This window comes from Enhydra lutris, unplaced genomic scaffold (genome assembly GCF_002288905.1).
Source record: "Enhydra lutris kenyoni isolate GAN:26980312 unplaced genomic scaffold, ASM228890v2 scaffoldscaffold10, whole genome shotgun sequence".
NCBI classification, from domain to species: Eukaryota; Metazoa; Chordata; class Mammalia; order Carnivora; family Mustelidae; genus Enhydra; species Enhydra lutris.
The window spans coordinates 14616409-14633689 of record NW_019154094.1 but is presented as its reverse complement, the minus strand read 5'-3'; the positions used below and the strand labels follow the sequence as shown (position 1 = coordinate 14633689).

The 17281-nt window shown below is 41.8% G+C and overlaps 1 pseudogene; it reads left to right on the top strand.

Moving 5' to 3' along the window:
• Positions 1 to 13236: 13236 nt before the first annotated feature.
• Positions 13237 to 13702, top strand: LOC111143963 (annotated as a pseudogene).
• The last annotated feature ends 3579 nt before the right edge of the window (positions 13703 to 17281 follow it).

Below are 17281 nucleotides of genomic sequence, written 5' to 3'. Positions count from 1 at the left end.
GGGCTCCTTGCTCGGCAGGGAGCCTGCTTCTCCCTCTGCCTCTGCTTGCCATTCTATCTGCCTGTGCTTGCTCTCTCGCCCTCTCTCTCTCTGATAAATAATAATAAAATAAAAAAAATTAAAAAAAATAATTCCAAACTCAAGAAATCAGAATATAATTACAGAATAAACAAATAACAACAAAGAAGAGACATGGAAACAACCAAGTTTAGACAATATCAGAAATCAATGGCTATAGAATAGAAAAATAGTATGTTTTATTCAGTCAAAAGCCTGATTTGTTTTTTGGAAAAAAAAAAAAGTAACAAAACAAAACAAGACACTTACTAACTTCATCAAGCAAAAGAGGGAAAGCACAAGTATGTAAAAGAAGAAATGACAAGGGGAAATAGTAATAGCAACTTAAACCAAAAGAAATTTAAAAATCATAAGAGACTATTTGGTAGAACTTTAAGCAAATACATTTTAAAAACCTAGAAAAAATGGTGAATTAAAAAAAATAGAGTTTACTAGATTTGATTCCTTTAAAGATAGAAATCTTAAATACACTAATTTCTGTAGAAGAAATAGAACATTATTCCACAAAAGAGAACTAGCTCTATATAGTTCCACAGGGGAATTCTACTAAATCTTCAAACATCAAGTATTCCCAATGCTACATAAATTATGTAGAATATAGCAAATGAAAGAAAATTTCCAAGTTACTTTTTTTTTTAAAGATTTTATTTATTTATTTGACAGAGATCACAATTAGGCAGAGAGGCAGGCAGACAGAGAGAGAGAGAGAGAGAGAGGAGGAAGCAGGCTCCCTGCTGAGCAGAGAGCCCAATATGGGGCTCGATCCCAGGACTCTGGGATCATGACCTGAGCTGATGGCAGAGGCTTTAACCCACTGAGCCACCCAGGCGCCCCCCAAGTTATTTTTATAGAGCAAATACAACAGTGATACCTAAATCAAGTGAAGTTGATTTTTTAAAAATATTTGTTTATTTATTTTAGAGAGAGAGAAAGAGAGAGTGAGAGAGAGCAGGGGAAAGGGCAGAGGGAGAGAGAGAGAGAGAATCCTCAAGCAGACTCCTCACTATGTGATGAGCCCAATGTGGGGCTCTATCCAGGACCCTGAGATCATGACCTGAGCGGAAATCAAGAATTGCTGCTTAACCAGCTGAGCCACTCAGGTGCCCTTAAAGTTGATTTTTATTTATTTATTTATTTTTAAAGATAGATTTATTTATTTATTTATTTATTTGACAGACAGAGATCACAAGTAGGCAGAGAGGCAGGCAGAGAGAGAGAAGGAAGCAGGCTCCCTGCTGAGCAGAGAGCTTGATGTGGGGCTCGATCCCAGGACCCCGGAATCACGACTGGAGTCGAAGGCAGAGGCTTTAACCCACTGAGCCACCCAGGCACCCCTAAAGTTGATTTTTAAAAGATAGTGAAAGAATGGGCCTCCGGGTGGCTCAGTTGTTTAAGCTCAGGTCATGATCTCAGAGTCATGAGATTGAGCCCCAGGGCTCTAAAGAAAAAAACATAAAAACCCACAAATAAATAAAAAAATAAAATGAAATGCCCTTTAAAAGGTAATAAAAGGAAAGAAAATCACAAAGCTATTATTTATGAATATTAATACAAAAATATTAAATAAAACATTAACAAACAGGATCCAACACCACATTAAGAAATACTACACAATGACCAAGTAAGATTTATTCCAGCGATACAAGATTGATTCAATCTGGGACACCTGGGTGGCTCAGTTGGTTAAGCAGCTGCCTTCGGCTCAGGTCATGATCCCAGCATCCTGGGATCCAGTCCCACATCGGGCTCCTTGCTCGGCAGGGAGCCTGCTTCTCCCTCTGCTTCTGCCTGCCTCTCTGTCTGCCTGTGCTCGCTCACTCTCTCTCCCTCTGTCTCTGACAAATAAATAAATAAAATCTTTAAAAAAAAAAAGATTGATTCAATCTTAGGAAATCTAATAATATAATACATCATATTAATAGATCATAGAAGGAAAATCATATGATTATCTCCACAGATTCTAAAAGAGCCCTCATCAAAATTCCACATCTATTAAAAAAGAAAACACTTGGGGCGCCTGGGTGGCTCAGTGGGTTAAGCCGCTGCCTTCAGCTCAGGTCATGATCTCAGGGTCCTGGGATCCAGTCCCGCATTGGGCTCTCTGCTCAGCAGGGAGTCTGCTTCCCTCTCTCTCTCTCTCTCTGCCTGTCTCTCCGTCTACTTGTGATCTCTGTCTGTCAAATAAATAAATAAAATCTTTAAAAAAAATTAAAAGAAAAAAGAAAACACTCAAGAAAATAGAAATTGATGAGTTGTGGTTTTTTTTTTTTTTAGAGAGAGAGATTGAGTGTAAGTGCGGGGGGAGGGGCAGAGAGAGAGGGAAAGAGAGAATCTTAAGCAGGCTCCACCCCCAGCACAGAGCCATGAGATCATACCTGAGTCAAATTCAAGTGGTAGAGGCTTAACCAACTGAGCTACTCAAGTGCCCCACTGATGGATACTTTTTTTTTTTTTAAAGATTTTATTTATTTATTTGACAGACAGAGATCACAAATAGATGGAGAGGCAGGCAGAGAGAGAGGAGGAAGCAGGCTCCCCTCTGAGCAGAGATCCCGAAGCGGGGCTCGATTCCAGAACCCTGGGATCATGACCTGAGCCGAAGGCAGAGGCTTTAACCCACTGAGCCACCCCAGCGCCCCTGAAGGATACTTTTTAAACATATTTTATTTCACTGGGAAACACTAAGACATTTCCACAACGTTAAGGAACAAGGCAAATGTATCTTTATCTCCACTATCAAAAATACCAACAAGGTTCTTTATGGAAGTAGAAAGTTAATACTAAAGTATGTATGGAAAAATAAAAAATGAACAATGGTAAGGGAAGCACCATAAGAGAAAATCTACAAGAGACCAAACAGACCTTAAGACAATCTACCAAAACTGTGATTTCAGAAGTATAAAGGGCAGGGTGCCTGGGTGGCTCAGTCAGTTGGGTGTCCAACTGCTGGTTTTGGCCCAGGCTGTGATCTTACAGTTGTGAGATCAAGCCTGGCATCTGGCTCCATGGTCAGCAGGAATCTGCTTGAGATTCCCTCTCCCTCTCTCTTTGCCCCTCAGCACATCTGCTCACTCTCTTTCTCTCAAAATAAATAAATAAGATCTTTAAAAAAAATAAAATTTAAAAATGAAAAATAAATAAAAGATATATGGAGCACCTAATTAGCTCAGTTGGTGGAGTGCTCAACTCTTGATTTTGGGATTATGAGTTCGAGCCCCATGTTGGGGTTCAGATTACTTAAAAATCAAATATTTTTTTAAAAAAGTATAGAGCCCTAGGAAGTGCACAGCAAAGAGGAGACTAAAGCCCTGGCTGGTCAGAGGACTAGCACAGAGAGCCCCTGTGAACTGGAGAATGTGGGGGAGATCAGAGAGGAGAGGAGGCTTCAGAAGGTAATCTCACAAAGTTAGGAATAGACTCCTGGACTTGTCCCGTGCTGCACACACAACAGAGATCCTAAACACAACACCAAAGCCTTTGAGAACTGAATAGGATAGGCAACTGTCTACGTTATTTGTTGGCCTGTGGGTGGCACACATGCAGGATAGATTTAAATAACATGGCAAGGGCAATGAAAATTAAGCTGACATTGGACATGTAGCCCACAGAAGGCAGATCAGAGCTCGCAGTCTGTACTTAACCAGGTCAATTGCTTGGCTTAAAAAAAAAAAATTGTCCTTGGGGTGCCTGGGTGGCTCAGTCAGTTGGGCATCTCACTCTTCCAAGCAGCTCAGGTGGTGACCTCAGGTTTGCGGGATCGAGCCGTGAGTCAGGCTCTGTGCAGGGCATGGATCGTGCTTGGGATTCTCTCTCTCCTTCTCCCACTCCCCTTCTCTTAAAAAAATATTGTCCATAGGGATTAAACAAGACTCAGAGTATCATCAGATAATATACAAATGGCCAGGATGCAGTCCAAAATCACTTGACGTATAAAGAACCACAAATGTCTGACCCATTATCATGGGAAAAGAAAATCAACAAATACCAGCCCCAAGATGACTCAGATTCTGGAAATATCTTACAGAATTTCCTCCCCTTTTAAAAAAAGTTGACATATAACTGGCATATAACCTTATATTAGTTTCAGATATATAGCATAATGATTCAATATTTGTATATATTGTGAAACGATCACCACAATAAGTCTGGTTAATATCCATCATCACATATATCTACAAATTATTTTTTTCTCATGATAGTAACTTTTAATATTTACTCTCCGCAACTTTCAAATATACAATAAAGTATTAATGATAGTCACTCTGCACATTACATTCCCAGGATGTATTTATTTTATAACTGGAAGTTTGTACCTTTTCACCATCTTCACCCATTTTGCCCACTTTCTACTCCCTGCCTCTGGCAACCAACAGTCTGTTCTCGGTATCTATGAGTTCAGTTGTTTTTTTCTCTTTTTAAGATTCCACATATAAGTGAGATCATTTGATATCTGTCTTCATCTGACTTATTTCACTTCGCATAATGCCTTCAAGGTCATTCTATGTTGTTGCAAATTTCCAACTTTTTAACGGATGAATAATATTCCATTTCATATATATTCCATATTTTCTTTGTCCATTCGCCCATTGATAGACACTTAAGTGACTTCCAAGTTTTGGCTATTGTAGGTAATGTTACAATGAACATAAGAGTGCATATATCTTTTAGAGTGAGTGTTTTTATTTCTTTTGGTCAAATACTCAGAAGTAGAATTGCTAGATCATATGATAGTTCTATTTTTAATTTTTGAGCAACCTCCATACTGTTTTCCCTAGTGGCTACACCAATTCATATTCCCACCAATAGGGCACAAGGGTTCCTTTTTCTCCACATCCTTCGCAACACTTGTTGTTTCTTGTCTTTTTGATAATAACCATTATACCATGCGTGAGGTGATATTTCATTGGGGTTTTGATTTGCATTTTCCTGGTGATTAGTGATGTTGAGCATCTTTTCATGCACTTGCTGGCCACCTGCATGTCTTCTTCGGAAAAATGTCTATTTAGTTCCTCTGCCCATTTTTTTTTTAAAGATTTTGTTTTTTAAGTAATCTCATGGGGCTTGAATTTACAACTCTGAGATCAGGAGTCAGATGCTCCACTGACTAAGCCAGTCAGGCACCCATCTGCCTTTTTTTTTTTTTTTTTTAATTTTTAAGATTTTTTATTTATTTATTTGAGGGAGAGTATAGGGGAATAGTGAGAAGCAGACTCCCTGTTGAGCAGGCAGCCAGACGTAGAGCTCCATCCCAGGACCCTGAGATCATGACCTGAGCTGAAGTCAGCTGCTTGACCCACTGAACCACCCAAGAACCCCTGTCTGCCCATTTCAAATCGTTGTTTTTTTGCTATTGAGTTGTATGAGTTCTTTATATATTTTGGGTATTGACCCTTTTCACATACATGATTTGCAAATATTTTCTCCCATTCAATAAATTGCCTTTACATTTTGTTGATGGTTTCCTTTGATATACAGAAGCTTTTTGGTATGATGTAGTCCAACTTGTTTAATTTTGCTTTTGTTGCCTTTTTTGGTGTCAAATCCAAAAAATCATCCCCAAGACTGATGTCAAGGATCTTATCACCTATGTTTTCTTTCTTTCTTTTTTTTTTTAAAGATTTTATTTATTTAGGGACGCCTGGGTGGCTCAGTGAGTTAAGCCTCTCTGCCTTCGGCTCAGGTCATGGTCTCAGGGTCCTGGGATTGAGCCCTGCATCAGGCTCTCTGCTCAGGGGGGAGCCTGCTTCACTCTCTCTCTCTGCCTGCTTCTCTGCCTACTTGTGATCTCTCTCTCTGTCAAATAAATAAATACAATATTTTTTTAAACATAAACAGGGCAAGTGAGAGAGGGAGAAGCAGGCTTCCCAATGAGCCTCCTCCGGCTCGCTCTCTCTCATTCTCATTCTCTCTCTCAAATAAATAAATAAATCTTTAAAAAATTAAAATTTTAAGAAACATTTTCAGGCATGCAGCTCTTGATCTAAGGCTGTTGAGTTTGAGCCCCATGTTGGGCATACAGTTTATTTAAAAAATTTTTTTTCAACAATACAAAAATCCTTATGCAAAAGATTATTCACTGAAGCACTATTTGTAATTGCAAAATATTGGTAACAACCTAAGTGCTCGTACATAGGAGAGTGGTTTTGTGAACCATAGTACATCTACAATGTGGACTACTACACTGTTATAATTTAAAAAAAAGGTTGAACATCTCTATGAGCGGATAAGAAATGATGTCTGGGATATATATTATTAAGTGAACAAAGAATAGTGCTAAAGACTGTCTATAGCGTGGTAAGAAGGAAAAATAAGAACACATAGGTGTATGCTCTTACTTTTGAAAAGAGAAACCCAGGAAGGATAAGCCAGGAAATGAGATTGGTTACCTCCCAGGGAAAGGGGTGGGTGGAGGGTATAGAGGTGTAGGAACAGGGTAGAAAAGGTAGGAGGAGGGGTTACACTTGTCTGAGTATACATTGTGCACAGTTTACTCTCAGAACTGTAATCATGTTTCACATATTCAAAAATTAATAGAGAAAAGATGGGAGAAAAAAATCCCTTAAATTTAAACAGAAGCAGAAACAACGAACTTCTTGTTACTTCAAATGAATAATATTAATGTAGTGAAATAGGGAAGGGGTAACTTTTGCACACCATATTTTGACTTTATCCCCTCAAACTAATGTCAAAGAACTATAAACAAATATTGAACTCTAGTTAGTAGACTTGCTTTTGTAGTGGTATGGATTAGCAATTCTGGAATTACTCTCTGTGTGTTGTAGGTCTGAGCAAGTCTGTAAGTATGTCGAGTGTAACAGGGGCCAGGTTTCTCACTGATGGGAAAGGGAGTTACAAATATGGAAAAGAGGGAGGCTGGAATGAACCCTGTGGTGTGGGACTAGACTTGGAAGTCATAGTGTGGATTCACGGTGTGTGAGAGCAGAGCATTTGGTGGTAAGAGACTGTGACATTCCCACCCACAAGAACAGCTTCTGAGAACCCTGAATGGTAGGGCTGTGCATGGCCCAGGATTTATAGAAGTCCCATACCCTGTAGGGTTGTAACACTGCCCATCTACGTTATGAGATTGGCCTCACTATTACATTACAAAGACAATTTTCTGCCAATAGCACATTTTTTTTTTTTTTTGGAGACTTGGAATAATAATGGAAGGAACAGTCTAAGGCCTGTGCATTCCTTAGGCCTCTATCTGTTGCAAGAGAAGAAACTGAGCTCGAACGAATTGAAACCGCAAGCAAATTTATTAGCACCTATCATGGAAAGATTAGGAATGGGTCTAGCTTCAGGTCTGGTTGGATCTAGGAGCTCAAATAATGTCATTAGGACTCTCTCTTTCTCTTTGTCACTCAGGCTCTCTCTGCTGAGTGGGCATGATGGAACTGCACAGCACAAGGCTCATCTTTGACCAGTTCAGCAAGCCCAGCAGAAGGAACGCCTGCCCTCTAGATTCTGGCAAGAAGACCCAGGGAGGACTGGGATTGGTCCAGCTCCTGGGGTGAGAGAGATGGGGCCACCTTGACTGGCAGCTCCCCAGAACCACAGGGAGTGAGGGAGTGGTTCCTGAAAGGAAACCCGGGAGAAGCCAACAAAAATTAATGACTCTCTATTGCTTTTCCTGCCACAGCCCCCTTGTAAAGTTTTGACTTCTGTTTATGCCCACCAGGTGGGACTAGGTAAATTTCTCAAAAACAATAAAAAACAAAACTACCCTAACCATTTTGCACCAAGACAAGCTTCTCTGAGGGTCCCTGAGCCCTGGAGGGCAGGCTGGGTAGACCTGGGTGTGTCTTGTGCTGTCCTCCCCCACCTACCTATGCCTAGCATAGGAACTTGCCCTAAGCATAAGCTCCAAGAGTGTTTGCTCAACATTTCCAGTACCTTCCAAGCCCCCTGCTCACCACCCACCTCCACCGTCCCCACCCTGGGCCACCGCATCATCTATTTGTCCCATAGCACCCTCCAGACTGCAACAGTTCTCAGGTTTGGTGGTAAAAGTCCAAGACAGAAGCCTGAATATAACTGCTTCAGAACTCTTCCGGGGTCAGTCTGCAAACTCCACCTCAGAGGAAGGGCTAATCTGTTGTAAGTATTTTATGCTTAATTTACCAATAGATGAAAAAGAAACAGTCACCACTAAAAAATCTTAGCTGAAATTTTAGCCGTTGTTACCTTTGGTAGAAGAGCGTCTAGACACTAAAATCCCACCATTCTGTGAGCTGACACACCTAGGTTCTTTTTCTTTTCTTCTTAAAAATTTATTTTAGAGAGAGAGTATGTGCTCACCCATGCACATCGGGGTGGGGTGCAGAGGGAGAGGGAGAGAATCTCAAGCAGACTCCCTGCTAAGCATGAAGCCCAGTGCAGGACTTGATCTCATGACCCTGAGATCATGACGTAACCCAAAAGATGCTCAAACACCTGAGCCCCCCAGGGGTCCCCACAACTTGGTCTTTTTTTTTTTTATTTACTTGACAGAGATCACAAGTAGGCAGAGAGGCAAGCAGAGAGAGAGAAAGGAGGAAGCAGGCTCCCTGCTGAGCAGAGAGCCCGATGCGGGGCTCGATTCCAGGACCCTGGGATCATGACCTGAGGCGAAGGCAGAGGCTTAACCCACTGAGCCACCCAGGCGCCCAACTTGGTCATTTTTGAAAAACATCTCAGCCCAGAGGATACACGTGGCCTCACAGGGGTCTGAGGGAGAATAATCCAGGTATCAGAAGTTTGTTCATGAAATCTGTGACCCCCGCCACCCACACCTGAATACTCATCAAAAGCCAGTGCTTTATTTTTTTATTTTTCATTTTTTTATTAAGTTATGTTAGTCACCATACAGTACATCATTAGTTTTTGATGTAGTGTTCCATGATTCATTGTTTGTGTATAACACCCAGTGCTCCATGCAACCCGTGCCCTCCTTAATACCCACCAACAGGCTTTAAAATAGGGTCTCTCAAACCTGAGTTTGCACAAAAATCACCTAAAGTATATATTTAAAATGCAGATTCCTGACCCCCAACCCTGGAGACTCTGAGGAACAGGGGCTGATGAGGAACTGAGGGAAGAGCTATCTGAGCATAAGGAATAACAAATGCAAAGGCCCTGGGGCAGGAAAGAGTGTTCCTGGAAATATCAACAAAGGGAGCAAAAGGTAAATGGGCAGGAGAAGAAGAAGCAAGGACCATAACAGGCAAGGAGATTGGGTTTTTATCTCAGTATGACTAGGAGCCACTAAAGTTTTTAAGTGGATGGACATACCGATCAGATTGTCACTTTAGGAAAATCACTCTGGATGTTCTGTACAGAATGGATGATTGAAAGGCAAGAAGGTAGGCAGGAGGACCAGACAGGAGCCTTCTGGAGGGCTGCAGGCCAGAAGGGATGAAGGCATGGCAGGGGGATGAACTTGGAGCTGGGCAACAAGCGAGATGTAAGGATTTGGAGTACCAGCCTCAGTCCTAGTGCATTTTATCGTTTCCGTTTGCATTTCCGTCTGTTCCAGTTATTTTTATCCCTTCCTCACCTTTTGTTGCTGTTTCAAGATCAAAATGTTCTTTTTATTATGAAAAGGATACGTTCTCAATATTTAAAATGCAAACAATATAGGAAAGTAAAAAGAAGAAATCAATCATCAGCAATCTCACCACTGTGAGATGCTACTGTCCTTCCAGACATTCTGTACTCGAGGACGCATGTGGTCTGCCCTGGTAGTATTATCCTACGCACACTGCTTTATAACGTGCTTTTTTCACTGTATAAAACATGATTCCAGGTGCACACGTGATATGCATTCAACGAGGAGAAGTTGAATCTCACTCAGCCAGATTTCTTTGCTGTTTGTGCAAATTTCCTCAAAGAGAGACTTTCAAAAGGTATGAATTTCGAGTCTATAAAGTTAGAAAACATAAGTAATTTTCCTAAAAAGTGGGAAAGGGCCTAGAGGATTTAAAAATTTAAAAACAGAAAATATACTCCAAACAGAGGAGCTACAAAACAAGTGTAGTAATTTCCTCCCAGAAGGGAATGTGACACCTAGACAAAATTACGTTGTTTATTTTGCATGGTCTTAACTCAAACTAGACAAAAAACAGAGAGCAGTGGCAGGAAGTGCCTTTTTGTGTCCGGTGGGGATGGGGGCCCCCCATGCCAAGCCTCTGGATCTCTCAGGATTAAGCCCAGACTCCTCAGAGCACTTGCCCCAAACACTAATTGTATTTGTGTCTCTGTCTTTGATTAGTGGCTTAGTCAGCTTTCTGGCTCATTATCATTCTAATCTTTTTTATTATTATTATTAGAGTAGTAAGGGTAAGACTTCAGTTTTATTTTTTATTTCTCCCCAGCGGAAAATAATTTAAATACACACTTGAAGTTATTTTATATAATTTTTTTTTATTTTATATAATTTTTATCTTTCATAATAAATTTAACCACCTTGATGTGGGAATGTTGATTTTCTCAGTCATCAGATGGTTTGAAGAGAAAGCAAATGTCTGGGGATACCTGGACTCTGTCCTTAGCCATTAACTGTTTTCCTTAGGTTGAATATCCATCCTACACCTCAGCAAAGAACATAATCAGGGGTACCTGGGTGGCTCAGTCAGTTAAGCGGCTGCCTTCGGCTCAGGGCAGGATCCCAGAATCCTGAGATCAAGCCCCACATTGAGCTCCCTGCTCTGCAGGGGGTCTGCTTTTCTCTCTCTCTCTCTTTCTCTGCCTGCTACTCTGCATGCGTATACTCTCTCTCCCTCTCTCTGTCAAATAAATAAATAAAATCCTTAAAATAAATAAATAAATAAATAAAACTTAAAAAAAAAAAAACAAAGAGAAGAATCAAAGTAGAGTGTATGCTGGGGTTTATGGTCAGTGATCTACTGTGTTAGAGCAGAACTGGTCCGATATGAACTGTAGAGTGCAGGGAGTGGATGTCCGATGCTTGCTGTAAATCCAGGTGTTGTTACTGTTTTACTTGGATTACTTTTATTAACAGACAGCAAGCCTTCAAGGCAGACAACGTTTAGGAGAGGAGTCTTCCATTTAATAGGAGAGAGAGAAGTGGAGACTCTGTCATTTCTGGAATCTTCTCCAGGAAGGGCAGATACTGAGTGTTTTAGGGTGTTACCTGCATCCCCAATAGGTTGCAGTCTCTTTCTGAGGATTTTGAGATTTAATTAATGCAGTCATTGTTTTGTATGTCCATTTTAACTTTAAAGAATATTATAGGGGTGGGTGCCTGGAGGGCTCAGAGGGTTAGGCCTCTGCCTTTAGCTCAGGTCATGGTCTCAGGCTCCTGGGATCGAGCCCCATGTCAGGCTCTCTCCTCAGCAGGGAGCCTGTTTCTCCCTCTCTCGCTGCCTGCCTCTCTGCCTAATTGTGATCTCTCTCTGTGTCAAATAAATAAATAAAATCTTTTTTTTAAAAAAAGAATATTATAGGGGTGTCTGGGTGGCTCAGTGGGTTAAGCCTCTGCTTTCAGCTCAGGTCATGATCTCAGGGTCCTGGGATTGAGCCCTGCATCGGGATCTCTGCTCAGCGAGGAGCCTGCTTCTCCCTTTCTCTCTGCCTGCCTCTCTGCCTACTTGTGATCTCTCTCTTTCTGTCAAATGAATAAATAAAATCTTAAAAAAAAGAATAGATTGTTTCTGATTATTTTTTTTCTTTTCACCATTAAAAACAACATGACAGGAAACAAGTGTGTCCATATTTACCTATGAGCAAATATGATTTTTTTCCTGAGGTTCAATATTCAGTGAAATGGCCATGAAGAAGAAATAAGAAATTATTCATGTTTTGTTTTAATAGACATTACCGGTTTTCCCTACAGTATGACCTGCAGTGATCAACTCCAGCAAATATTTCTTTTTATTAAGCTTTAGAATGGGCTCACCCCAGGATCCATAGAGAGCAGAAGCAGGAGGGCTATGAGCCTGAGTCTTTGCCTTCTAAGAAGGCTTAAGGCTCATCTCTGGGGGGCACCTGGGTGGCTCAGTTGGTTAAGCATCTGCCTTCTGCTCAGGGTTATTGTCCCAGGGTCCTGGGATCCATCCCCGCATCAGGCTCCCCGCTCAGTGGAGATTCTGTTCTCCCTCTCCCACTCCCTGTGCTCTCGCTGTCTCTCTGTCAAATAAATATGATCTTGAAAAAAACAAAACAAAAAAAAACCAAAAACTCTTTTCTGGGCCCCCACGTATCAACTGGCAAAAGAAAGGCTAAACCAGAAGCTAAAAAAGAGTAGTAGTTTATATAAGGGGGATGGACAGAAATGGGACATGAAGAAGGAGGGAATGGAAACAGGTACTAGAGATGAGGTGACCACAACACTCCCCTGAGTATATGTAAGCCCTTCCACACAGCTGTGACTCTTAGAACCAGGGTAATGGTTTACATACTCCCAGAATAAATAAATCATTCAAATCAACCAGGATGAGAAAAGAACCCAATATGAAACACCAACAATAAGGAACCTAAATGTATTACAAATAAAGAATATGGCCATGGAAGTCGGAATCCGCCAAGGAGTGTGTTAACAACTCACCTGCTGAATCAACTGGCCCTGAAAATGGACGGCGCTGGAGCGTTGGGCCCCTACCCGGCCGTCCCTGGCAGTCGGTGACACCCACGAGAGGGATGGGAGCAGGCAGGGGTAGGGGCACGGTGGTTTCCCTTGGGGGGGCCGCCGCGGTTCCCCCCAAGCCCCACCCCGAGGATGCTACGCTGCAAGGAGTAGGAGGGCTGCTACGGTGAGCTTTGAAGCCTGGGGTGCAGGCCAGGGCGGAGCTGCCGCAGGTGCAGATCTTGGTGTTAGTTGCAAATATTCAAACGAGAACTTTGAAGGCGAAGTGGAGAAGGGTTCCTTGTGAACAGCTATTGAACATGAGTCAGTTGGTCCGGAGAGATGGGTGAGCGCCGATTCCGAAGGGACAGGCAATGGCCTCTGTTGCCCTCAGCCGATGGAAAGGGAGTCAGGTTCAGATCCCTGAATCTGGAGTGGCGGAGATGGGGGAAAAAAAAAAAAAGAATATAATCATCATGGAGGGGATAAGGGAGGAAGCATCTAACATCTAACATCTAACCTAAATAACTAAAAAATGATATTTTGGATACTATAAGACAACTATGCTCTTTTCTTCCCCGGCTGCTTGAAACACGGCTGCCATCACGAACAACACAGCTACTATCCAGACCAGGAAGTTCATGATCAACCGACCACTTCAGCAGAAACAGATGGTCATTGATGTCCTTTACCCCGGAAAAGCAACAGTACCTAAGACAGAAATTCGGGAAACTAGCCAAAATGTACAAGACCACACCAGATGTCATATTTGGATTTGGATTCGGAACCCATTTTGGTGGTGGCAAGACAACTGGCTTTCGCATGACTTAGGATTCCTTGAACTATGCAAAGAAAAATGAACCCAAACATAGACTTGCGAGACAAGGCCAGCAGGAGAAGAAAAAGATGTCAAGAAAACAGCGAAAGGAACACAAGAACAGAATGAAGAAAGTCAGGGGGACTACAAAAGCCACTGCTGGTGCTGGTAAAAAAAAGCGAGCTGGAGATTGGACAACGGAAGGAGTAAGGATGCTGCTGTGGCTTTATCTGTGGTGACCGTGCAGAGTTTTCACGAGAGGATTAATAAACCAAGAATGTTAATGTGTCTGGTTGTTTGGAAAAAAAAATGTCTAACTATGGAAGGACTGTACATAGAGATTGTAGTTTTAGTCAGTAAATTTGTTCCTCTCTGTGGGTCTCACAGGGGAATGAGTTAGCAATTCTGAAACCATTTTATGTGCAGACTGGTCTGGGTCCAATTAGGAGACAGAAACCACAGTCATTTGAACAGAGAAAGTTTAATAAAAAGAATTATTAAATATAACAAGGGATTGGAGACATGAGTGACTGGCTAGTGAGAAGTAGCGAGAGCTCTGAAGAGTATGGGAAGAGTATATAGAAGGAGCAGCCACTGCCTGGGACTGAGAGAGACAAGCCAAGGAAAAGACTCCCTCCTCCAGGGCAGAGATCTAGACGGAGTTGCAAAGGGCACGGCCATGGCTCACTGACTAGCAAAGAAGTCATTGCAGGACCATACTATCAGAACTTGCCAGAAATACACTCCCTGTGCTTCCAGGAAAACTGTTCACAGGGAGGTGTCTCACGGGAGGCACTCTTATTAGGTAACTGCCCAAAAAAGGAGCCAAGGAAAACCTCCAGACACTGGGGCTTCTGGATTCTGGGTACTGCAGGAGCCAGCAGCTAGAATCTGGTATTGGGGAAGCTGTCTACACAGCAGGAGCTGAACCCTGGAGAAGCCGCCTCCAGATGCTGGAGCCTACCAGAAGGAGGACACCAGACCAGGGCTGCTGCTCTTCCTTTCTCCAGCCGTGTCTCTCCATCGCCCTCTACTGACAAAATTCAACACGGTGCTCGTTGACAAAGGAAAATGAACCAGCTTTATTTTTGCATCCCAGATAATGAAGGAGGAATTTGGATTTGAGGGACAAGCAATGGGTAACTGGCAGAGTCCACCCCTTTGTCTACTCACCTTCCAGAGTTATACACATTTGAGCTCTCATATAACAAAACTTCTCTGTAATTCCACCTAACAAGATACAACTTTTTAATCTTAGAAAGGAAGACATTTGCATCCTGTCTGCCAAATGAGGAACCGGTCCTAACCAACAGTTATTGGATCCTTCACTATGTTAATTAGCCTTTAAATTCAGTTATAGTCCCACTGAATAGTCTGTGACCTAAAATGTATACTGCAAAGTTAGCTTCAGCAATTTGTATGCAAAATAAAAATGGGAGGAAGGAGAAAGAAGAAGAAAATTGTTAGCATATACAAATTAACCCATCTGTATGACAAGCAAATAAGAATGTTTCTGTAATTGGTCATAAGGCTGTTACTGATATCTGTGAGATAGATGACCTTCTTCTTCACTACACAGTCACTATTTTCTTCACCCTCAGCCAAAACCTTAGCTGGTTGGAGTAACCTAAACCTTAATTCCCAGTGACTCTAGGTACTTAACTGTACCTGCTTTTCTTGGTTGCTTTAATTTTCCATTAACCTTTACTATTAGGCATGGAAGTCCTAAGAGGTGCCCTGGAGAACCCCTGAGTATATACGGATAAAGAAATAAATTTAGGGATGCTAGGTGGCTCAGTGCGTTAAAACCTCTGCCTTCGGCTGGGGTCATGATCTCCGGGTCCTGGGATTGAGCCCCACATTGGGCTCCCCACTCAGTGGGGAGCCTGCTTCCCCCCCTCTCTCTGCCTGCCTCTCTGCCTATTTGTGATCTCTGTCTGTCAAATAAATAAATAAATAAATCTTTTTAAAACAGAGAAAAAAAAATTTAGATGGATGTATGTATCTGTGCTAGTATACATGGATATATTTCCCAGCTCTGTTTGATGAGAATGCCTAGACACAATGAAGCCCCTGTAGCAATGAGCACTGCTACTATCCAAATCTTGGTTTCAAAAGATGATTCTCTGCTAAAAAGAACCAGAAATTCTTGAAGAAATTATTGAGTCTAGCTAGCACTAGAACAGGGGAAAATATAAAATGAACTCATAAAATAAATATTCATTAGCCCATGTTTGTGAATTAAATAACTGAATAAATAAATTAATGGGGGAGAAGGGACAGGAGAATTTCAATTAACTAATTGTAAAAGGAATGAGGGAAATCGAAAAATCAGTACTTAGAACATCATAGTAATGATTGGTGCATGCAAGATCCACTCATGGATGCTAAAATTAGCTAGCAAACATTTGAGGGTAACAAGATATTTGTGTCATGTAAAAGTAACACCACCAGGTACCTGGGTGGCTCGGTTGAGCATCTGCCTTCAGCTCAGGTCATGATCCCAGGATCCTGGGATCAAGCCCCACATTGGGCTCTCTGCTCAGCAGGGACCCTGCTTCCTCCTCCCCTCTGCTCCCTACTCATGTTTGCTATCTCTCTCTCTCTCTCTAATGCTATCTCAGTCTCTCTCAAATAAATAAATAAAATGTTTAAAAAAATAAAAATAAAAGTATCATCATCAAGAAATTACAAAGAAAAGATAGTTAACTTTACCGTGGAGACACCTGGCAGACATCATCTTAACCAAGTGATCGAAAGTAAAGTAAGAGGGACACCCGATTGGCTCAGTCAGTAGAGTATGTGACTCTTGATCTCGGGGTCATGAGTTCAGGCCCACATTGGGTTTTAGAGCTTACTTAAAAAAAAGTAGGGACAGCTGGGTGGCTCATTCGGTTAAGTAGCTGCCTTTGGCTTAAGTCATGATCCCAGAGTCCTGGGATCAAGTCCTGAGCTGGGCTCCCTGCTCAACGGGGAGCCTGTTTCTCCCCCTTCCTGCTGCTCCTTCTGCTATACGCTCTCTCTCTCTGACAAATAAATAAAATCTTTAAAAAAAAGAAGTAAAATAAGACATGGTGACACCATGTGCCCCCAGTATGATGCACAACATCATTTGTCTGGCATTCTTACTAAAATTTCCTAACGTGAATCCATTCTTGAACAAAACAATAGATAAATCCAAATTAAGGAACATTTTTGAATACTCTTCAGGTGTGTCAAGGTTATGAAAAACTGAAGAACTTTCAGAGACTAAGGAGACATGACATCTAAATGCACTGCAGAATTCTGAATAGATCCCTGGACCAGAAATAGACGTTAGCGGACCGTTGGTACCGTGTGACAAGAATGACACCTCAACTCTGTGGTCTTCCTCTCAAAAACCCATAACCCCATCTACTCATGAGAAAACCATCAGACAGATTGCATTTGAGGTGCAGCCTACAAAATCCCTGTCAGTACTCAAAACTGCCAACATCCTCAAAAACAAGGAAAGTTGGAGAAACTGTCCTGTCCAGAGGCTTCTCGGGAGGATTACAACTAAATAAGATGTGGTATCCTGGATGGGATCCTGAAACAGAAAAGTGGCATGAGAGAAAAAAGGAAAAAAGTCTGAATAAAGTATGGGCTTTTATTAATAATAACATATCACTATGGAGTCATTCATTGTGGTAAATATACCATACTAATATATTTTTTAAAAGATTTAATTTATTTATTTGACAGAGATCACAAGCAGACAGCAAGGCGGGGGACTGTGTATAGGTTGGGGGGGGAAGCAGGCTCCCCGCAGAGCAGAGAGCTCAATGTGGGGCTCGATC